Below are 9,639 nucleotides of genomic sequence, written 5' to 3'. Positions count from 1 at the left end.
TTCCAATGGTGAAATATTCAAGTTTGTTTCACTTTTTTTCTGTGTCAAAGAATTTAGGGGTTTCTTTTTATTTTAAATGTAAAGAATAGATAAATACCATGTTATATAGCAGTGAAATTAGTGAATTTGCTACAGAGAACTTGAAACAGAAACTTGGATTTTCTGGGGGATACAACATATCTTCAGGTCAGTGTTATGTGCAGTTTGATAACAGTGAAGGGCCTGTTTCTACTAAGCACAGAGATTTGTTGATTGCTTTCTATAAATCAGAGCAGTTAAATACTGATAGAACAGGTTAGGGCTGTTGTCCACTTTGCCTATGGGGTTTTAATAGATCGAGGGAGAAACTGCTGTGCTCCCAGGTTGGGAAACCTGTCTGGGGGTTGGGAACATCTAGGTAATCGCCATTTCCCTGAGAAGCATATGGTGAGAGAGGGGTTTGTCAGTGATGATTCTTCATAGGGATACGTGTTGTGACCTACAGGGATGAAGGCTGGTCTTGCAGGGCACAAGGGCTGCAATGCAGCCTCTGTGGGCTGTGCTGTGCAGCTTTTAACCTGCTTCTGGTCACACGTGTGGGCAGGTAGGAGTGCGCTCTCCTCAGCCAAGCTGCTCCTACAGCTTGCGGGGAGACCTGCGTCTCCCAAAAGTGCAATGCCACTGCTCCTCTGTGCATAGCTGCTGGTGGCCAGTGAGTCTCAACCTTCAACCTGCAGCCTTGTGCTTTGTTTCCTTTGTTTATTGAAAGGCACAGTCTGCAGCAAGGGAAAGACGGGATGACAGCTGTCATGCTGGGCCAGGATTACACTGTGTGCATTCTCCTGTGGAGGGGAGAAACCCAGATATTGCAGAAGCTGTGATTGCTGTCAGTGTTTTAAGATGATTTGATGTTTTTAATAATCTCATCTGAAGACCAAAAGGCAAGAGATGACTTCTGATATTATACATGTCTTAAATAATGAAACATAGTAAAAAGACATTTTCCCATTTTGGAAGCCAACTCAAGGGTAGACAGTGCTTTAAATGCACTTGTTTGTGAAACTTACATTACACTGAGATATTTTAGTGTGTATTTGTGTGACGCTTCAGTGTTAAAAGGGAAATCTGCTTTCCTCTGTCAGTGCCCTGACATCGTAGGATGATGAGGAGAAAGTGGGTCAGTGCACTGTGTCACTGCCAGTTCTGCCATGGCTGCTCTTTGGGCCCTGCCTGGGTTACCATGAATGTACACAGAGTGCCCTACAGGACTTTGATGTTTAAAAGGAGCTGAATGAAGGCATGGCACAGGCAGGGCTTTTCTCTTCTAAAAGCTGACCTAAGTTCCAACAAATCCAGGCACCTCAAAGTTATCCCTATGGTGCAAAAGTCTATAAACTACTGTTTTCCCTGGTAAAGGTGTAACGAAAGCTTGCCAGGCACAGATGGTTGCAATATAAACTGAAAAGAGAGTGTGGAAGGAGGAAAAAAACCCTAATGCAGTTAAGCACCTCCCCTCCCCTCCCTCCAAATCCCAGAAATAGAGGAGTAGATATTATGAAGCAGGTTTAGTTTCTAGCAGCTTGATCTTTGCCTTTGTGTGCAGCTGGCTTTGTGTGCATTGATGTCCTGTTGGTAATTATCATTCTGTTGACACCTGTATTCACGATGACACCCCTATATCACATTTTCATCACAGCGTGAAATGTCGCTCTTTTTGCTTTTGTTTTGTTTAGTACTATGAGTTTAGCCCAGAGTTGAAAAAAATAGACACTTCTCACAACACACAACGGGACATTGATAACCTTGCAGCTTAGTTACTGATCCTATCTCAGTGCTTCCATCTCTCTCCTTCCTCCCACCCCTCTTTTCAAGCAGACAAGGTTTTCCCTCAACAAGCTGACGACAGAATAATTTCTCCAGGTTGATTGTTTGCCCCACATGGTCTCTGGAGATCTTCATACAAGTGGAGAGAAGCAGATCAAAAGCCTGCAAGAAAAAAAGAGGCAAAGGATTGCAAAAAGCCACCATAAAGATCCTACTCAGGTTTCAGTCTGATGATGAACAGGCTTGTAAAGTATTCTGAGACCTGTCAAATTTTCCCATCTGAAATCCAGGCCTATTTTAAAAAGAATTTTCATAATGAGTGTCTCTTTTCCCCCATCCACAGGCTTGGAGTATTTTCTGAAAAAGTTCTGCAGGGCAGAGGAGTTGAACACTTGATCACATGCAGGAGCACGGGATAGATGGAGTACAGCTGACTCAACAGCTACAGGGGATTTGGGTAAGTGCCCACCATGTCAGCCAACTAGAACTTACTAAAATATTGGTGAATGTTGAAGTATTCATTACTTCTAAAAGAAAATTCTTACTTTATCACCTGTCAGGCAAATTTAACCTCAAAAGGAAATCTCAGTGGTAGTTTGTTGGGGAAGAAGTATGCAGGGCATGGTTGATGAAAGCATGATGGTAAATAAGCATCCAACTGTGACTGATTTTTGCAACTTAGCTTTTACCTGAAAGTACTCAGACCAGACTTGTGCTATTAATGGGAGGGAAGGAAGATTACAAACCCCATGCAATGCTGAGGCTGTCAATGTATGTTAAACCCACTTAGGTTGCTTTCAGGAGGGAAACAATCAATTGCTTGAAGGAGACAATGTTTTCCAACTTGTGGTATCCGCCTGTTCCCACAATCATTGCATTGATGGAAGGAAATTTTGATAACGGGACTTCTTATCTGGCTCCACTGCAATTGAATGACATGGGGTCGCTGATTGGAAATTACATCGTGTCCGGTCACAAAGCTGACTGGACGTGATAATTACGCCACCTTTGTTTATTTTTAAAGTAATAATAATGACAACATATTCTTGAATGAAGACTGTGGGGATTTGAAATCAATTCTTCAGTTAAGCTGATGAACTGATACAGTCTAAATTGACATAGTTACTATAATTGCTTTGGGTACTGTGGGGGAAAACTTTAAGAGCTGCAGAAGATAGGAGTGTTGGCCCTGCTTGCATGTTCTTGATCAAAGAATGTTTTTACAAAGGCACGATGTTTTGTTTTCTTTCAGCTAGCTCTTAAACGGTACGACTCAGGCTTGTTTTAGAGGTTGGCTAAAAAACTACTTCAAACCTTGGTTTGAGTCCCAAATGGCTATGAGAGGGACTCGAACATGGTGAAAGAAATATCCATAAGTGAATCTTTTCTATTTCACAATAGAAATAGTTTTTCTTTTTAAATATAAATCTGGGAAGAGTGTAAGTGCTCTTTCATTTCAGTTTATGAAATCTGTGGTATTACATGCTCTCTTTGACCAAGATATTAGCAGCATTATTTACTGCAAATTCATTTAACTTCTAGGCACTAGATAAAGCTGTACTGTACTGCAGCATTATTCTACAACTTTGCTGCTTAATTGCTGTTTCTAAAAGTAAGGAAATTGAAGTAATCATGATGGCATAAACTGTTGCTGCTTTTTGTCAGGGAAGTCTTATTTTACTTGTAACTTTTCAAGCTGCTAACAGATGGCTGCAGTATAATCTACTTGCTACTGACATCAAGAATTATTTTACTGAAGATTTATCTTTATATTGCTCTCTTCAAAAGCATAAAAAGAGTAATTAAGTAGAATGATACTCATTTAGACCTCTATCTGCCTGTGTGACTGCAGGGCTCTGCGGTCAGGCAATAGGATTAAGAGCATCTCATCACTAGATCAGCATGTTTGAATCCAGACCATGGTTAGAGGCAACTGAAGGCCAGTAGCATGGGATGACACTACAGGGGCCTATATAAAATGATTTGATAGTTTCTGTAAATTTGCTAGCTGATGAAACACCCATAATGATCATTGGTCTGAGAAGGAAATCTGTAGACTGAATGTGTATGTGCTGAGGACGTATTTAAGCTCAGTAACAGTCTCTTCGTTCCAGGTTTTGGGGACACTCTCTGTACACTCCCCATGCAGGTGACATGACACAATTGTTGCTTTTCTGTTTCCGTCCAAGATGAACCTGGACTTGCTTTAGTCTCATTGATTTTCAAATTGCAGTGTCTCCACTAAAAGCGAAAGAGAAACACAGTGCAAACAAGCTGCAATAGAACAAAATAAGCCCAGTTTTTTATTAGTATTGGATTAATTAGACAATATCTTAAGCATTGTAGTTGTGTTCATTACAGATACTTCTCTATCTAGTGTGAGTGCAGCACAGCTTGTGGTTAGTTGGTGGCTTTTGTTTTGTAATCACATTGTTTGTAGTATTTTGTAGCTGAAGTGAGAAGTGAAAAATCCAAAAAGATTTTTATGTTAGTTTTATGATGTGAGTCAGAAATGCAGTGACCTCAATGGAGAATCTGTCAATGTTTTCAGTTGGTTTATATTTTTGGCATTTCAGTTGAATCCATTGAAGTCGTACTAAAGAATTTAACAGCTAAACCACAAGATTGAAGAAATGCAGAGAACAAAAATCAAATTATGTGGATGTTAATGATGAAAAGGAGGTCTTATTTTGTCAAGAACATCCACATTTAGGCTACAATGATTTTTCTCAGACTGTTCCCTACAATAGTCTCTAAATCTTATGCAGAATTTCCTTTCTTTTTTCTCAGGTCCCTTGCTGATGTCAAAGTTTTTCTGATGCAGTAGACAGTATGAAGAGTGTGAAAGTGAGAGGATAATTTGTTCAAAGTTCTTTAATTCAAGTCTGAAGCTTTGACCATAAATCACTTCCTTCAGACCTGTTTTCCTCTCAGATCTGCTTTCACTGACAACTTACTGCGCTTCGTATCTGCATGAATGTCCTGTGGGAAAGGTGGTTAATTGATGCAGGTTGGAAGAACAGAATAGAGATCACTCTCTTTTCTGGGAGGTTCAGGAGGTGTCCTTCTGTGCATTTTTATATGTGGAACTTAAAGCTAATTTGTGTTTTCACACTTTATTGAGGTATCTGCAAAACATGAAGTTAGGAACATAATTTCAAACAGAGAGTTAAATTTTTAGCTTATCTATCAGGTATATATTTCAGTACCTTTATTGTATGATATGATTGGCATGATTTGGAAAACACTAGCATTTCCTTAAATCATTAAAATAATTATCTGGAAGAGAGATATAAATACGCTATTGAAGTCACCTTTCTGGGACTGCAAAGCAAATATTCAGACAATATGTAAAATTCAACTATTCCATCACTAAGCATAACTATGGTAAAAATAATATGGAACAGTGTAAGGGGAAAGCAGCACATCTGAACAATGTTAGTATTTCACTAGTGGATGCAGAAAAAGCTAGAATAACTGATATTTAGCACAGAATAGCAGGTAAACAGTCTACTCCATAACCTCGACAGTCTGAAGTGAATGATTTAAATCTAGTAAGTCAGGATCTCTGGCTTGTTCAACAAAGGGTTGTTTAGGTTTATATATAATTTAATAACTTTATTTCCCCAATAGTCTGTCTCCTTGAAAGAAGATATTAGCTGCTTTATATAAATTTCTTAGAAATATTTCATATGGTCTTATTCTCCACTTGATCACTCTTTCTCTTCTTACATTATAAATATGTAGTTAACTTAGTTTCTTTTCAGATTAGATTAATAAAACCTCAGTGCATCCAAGGATTTGTTGTAAAAATGAAGACAGACATGTATACTAAGGTACAATGTGTAAATTTTCTAATGAATATTTCGAAGCATTAAAATGTAATTTTTTTAACAGCTTATTGGCAGTATGGTACACCAATTAATTTCCCTAGTCATTAGGCAGGTGAAAAAACAGTCTCAGCTGGAGTTTTGCCTATCTGAGAGTATGAGATGAAGCTCCAGACGGACCTAGTGCACATCTCTCTAAGCACACCTGATTCTATAGATTCAAGAGCACTGCATGGCTGTAAGACTTCTATTATTTACCCAACATACACATTTATTTCTCACTACCAGTAATAAGATTCACAAAACATACTGAGCTTTGTCTTTTGGAAGAAGATCTAAGTTTTCAGCAGAGTTTAGAGTTATTGTTTCATTTCAATTCATCATAAGCACACTATGGATTGCTTCCATATAAATTTTTTATGGTCTTGAATATCAGTTCCCCATGCAGCGTGCTGGTCAAAGGTTTGAAGTCTTTCACATAAAAGTCTAATGATTTTGGTATGGCTTCCTTTTGTGGAAAATTAACAGCTTTCTCAGACCCTTTGGCTTTTTTATTCTGTGAAAGATATTATTCTAAAAACACTGGAAAATAAACCAGAATTCTTTTAACTTAAACTAGGATTTTTTAAACCTTAGAACCAAAGCAAAAGGTTTGTGTATTGTTTTTTTGAAAACTGCAAAATTTATTCCCCAGTCTCATTTTCTTTGGACACTGTGGGCACCTGCTTGATTCACAAGCGTTTGAGACTTAGATTTTGAGACTTCAGCTATCATTTAGAATTTTTCAGGTAAAGCTGCTGCTTGGTTCTGGTAGAATTTTGATTATGGAGAGGCTCCAAACTTTGACACAACATTTAATTACAAATCTGGTATAGCGTGAAGCTAATCCAGGATTCTTGTTTTTAAATATCAAAAATTGAGGGGAAATATATGACTAGCAAATAAGCACAGGTCATTCTAGGGCCAAATAATTGATGCTGAAGGCAATTCAATGTCTGACTACCTGTGTACATGTAAAGCATGGTCTTTCTTGTGTAGTCTGCAACTGGTCTTTGTGTTCTGAATAGCTATAAGAAAGAAATTATTTACATATTTAAAGATAGTTTCCTATTTTGTGGCGGGAAAAAAAATCTGGTCTCTTTGTACATTCTGAGGCGCATTGATTTCTGATGTTCTTAGCTTTATTATTTCCTCATATGTGTCAAATTATTAAATTTGTTGTATTTCTGTGCTGTAAGCCCTCAAATACTGTAATTTTGGGAACATACAGTCTGCTCACTCCATGAGTCTGGCTCCATCACCAGCTTTAGTCCTCTGTTTGGGAAACTGCTGAACTTGAAGATACATATGTGTGCCTCTGTGTGTATATATCTGTCATATATATGTGTGTGTATGTGTGCATGTCTGAGCATATTTATTTTTTCAGCTTTTCAGGTTTTGCTAGGTGTCAGAAATGAATGGAATGGCACTATGGAGCCTGAAATCACAGAAATCTGCAAGAAAAGATATGCTGTGTTTCAAGCAGAAGGAAATGTTATAGTTGAAATGTGTCTTAAATGTGTCTTAAATCTCAGATGCCCTTTTTATTTTCTGTAACAAGCCTTTTGAAAAAAGGCAATTATCACTTTTTGGTAGCCTTATCTTCAAAACAGTTACTGTAAAGGTCCAAGTCCTGTTTTATCTGCATTGGAAGATCCAAGGAGATAATGTGGGAGGCAATAGTGAAAACAATCTGGATAATTCATTGCAATGGAATGTACAAGTTAAAAGAGAAAGTTCCACTGAAGAGGTAGAGAGGTATTCTTCTGGGTTTTTTTCACTGGATCACTTTTAAGTGATGGCAAATGATCTAGTATGTGTTTAGGGGCAAAGTGGTTCTGGAAGACTTGACAGCAGTTCAGTTAATGCCCTTCACAACTATTCACAACTTGAGTGCACATGCGAAAGCAAGTGTGGCAGCAAGATGAATGTAAACCAAAAAGATAAGGAACTATTTTGTCATGAGATGACTGAGAAGTACTTGCTGAACTATGTAATGATAATTTGAAATGATTTTTATGAGTAGAAGTAATGCTTCTATTCCATTACTTGTAGACACCTACTGTGTATCATTAGACAACATTTAGGCAGTTACTAGATATGTATAAAAACACTTATAAATGTTCCACCAGCTTTATTATGTGCTTGTCACATATACAATTTTCTTTGAGAAGTTTTTGTTATTACTGTTAACTGTTTTTATGAAAGACTTATCCAGTCAGAAGGCACAAAGATCACCATATTATTCTGCAGAACTGCCACACCCTGTGAATGAGAAATCAAGAATAAGCAGGGTATTACAGGAAGTTCTCATAAAGTACATGATAAATATTTGAAATAAGTAATATACTCAGAAGTCAGAACTGGCTCACAAATGAATTTCAATAAAAGTGTAGGGCTGAATCAGTGAATGCTGTAGACAATAGAAAATTTTTGAAGAGCTTTTTAGAGAGGATGGGAAAAAAGAGAAATGAATACGAGGTCATGAGAGAGGAAAGAAGAGGAAATTTAGATAGGTCAAACCATGGCATCTCTGCGGAATTAAATTCCCAAATTGACTGCTAAAACCTGTCTTGTTTAGATCATAAACATTTAAATCATAAACAGCTTTACTTGGAAATTTTCTGACATGGTGAAGTTCATCAAAGCAGGGATGAGGGCTTTGTAAAGTGATAACAATTAAATTGAGGACTGCATGTCGCAGCTCTGACCTCTCTGTACTCTTCAAAGATATGCAGCACAGAATCTGATTCTTGGCACATCAGTGAAACCTGATATGGGTTTGCCAGTTGAGAGTTTATTTAGAGATGGTCACATTTCCCTTGCTGTATGTGTTGGCATCTTTGCAATCATGGAAGTTTCCTTAACAGCCAAGGATGTTTGCTACTGGATCAAAGAAGACCGTTTTTGGAAAGCGCCAAGAGCAGTATTCCTTGAAAAAGGCTTAAAGAATTACATACCACATTGAAGAAAAAAGGGCAAATATCTTCCACATGAATTTGACTCCTAGATTATAAATCACCCCATTCCTAGGACTTGCATATTATCTTTACTTTTTTTGTAAATGGAATTTAAATTTCATGCTCATAAGCAGGCAATAAGGTTATGATGTTCCTGTTACTATTTTGCTTCTTTCATTGGATGAAATGTTCAGCAGTATGAATATGGTACAAATCTTTTGGTTAGGATGCCTTATACATTTGGGAGACTGAAGTTTACAAATTTCTGTTGAGAAATAACTTGCCAGAGGCCTTTAAGACCAGGCTGGAAAAGCAGGAATGGCTGCTTTGATTCTTGCAGGGGTGGGTAGACAGGAGATGTTGGCTTTTCAGGGTGCTTTCTAGCCCTGCAATTCTTTGTTGAGAAATGAAAAATAATGCCTGTTCCTAACTTATTTAATCAAAATCAGCAGGATTCAGCTCAACTGGTGATGTGGATCTGCATGTTGATCCATTTACAGATAAGTCAATAGCCAGAAAGCAAGTAGGACACTACTGGTTGTGTTAAAATCTGAATTGTTCTGAATACAGCTAGAGAAATAATGCTATAAATACTTAATGTCTTAATTCAGATTTGTTCCTTAGCAATCATCTCTTCTTTCTCCAAAATGCAGCAACATAAGTTATGTTTAATAATTAAAATTTTAGAATTTATTGCTAAGTTCTGCTTTTCATCTAAAATAAAAGCTACAGCTTTGTCAGTGGCGTCTTTCATTAAATTCTTTTCAAACAGCTTTTTTTTTGCTAGCAAAAAACCCACTGTGAATGTTAGAAAATTGGAGTCAGATTGAGATCTTGGTAAATTGCCCTTAATATATACCATTGTAATGGACATAAGAAACCAGACCGTATACAAAGAACAGTAATTGCCACTTTATTGATGTAACCACTGTTCAAGTCAAGGAAAGGCTCCAGGACATTGGAGAAATGCCAATTTTCTGAAGTATAAAGTGTTTCTTTCAAAATAA

Source organism: Manacus vitellinus, unplaced genomic scaffold (genome assembly GCF_001715985.3).
Source record: "Manacus vitellinus isolate BGI_N305 unplaced genomic scaffold, ASM171598v3 scaffold_28_pilon, whole genome shotgun sequence".
Taxonomy (NCBI): Eukaryota; Metazoa; Chordata; class Aves; order Passeriformes; family Pipridae; genus Manacus; species Manacus vitellinus.
The sequence above is the reverse complement of the archived record's forward strand: the minus strand, read 5'-3'. Positions refer to the sequence as shown.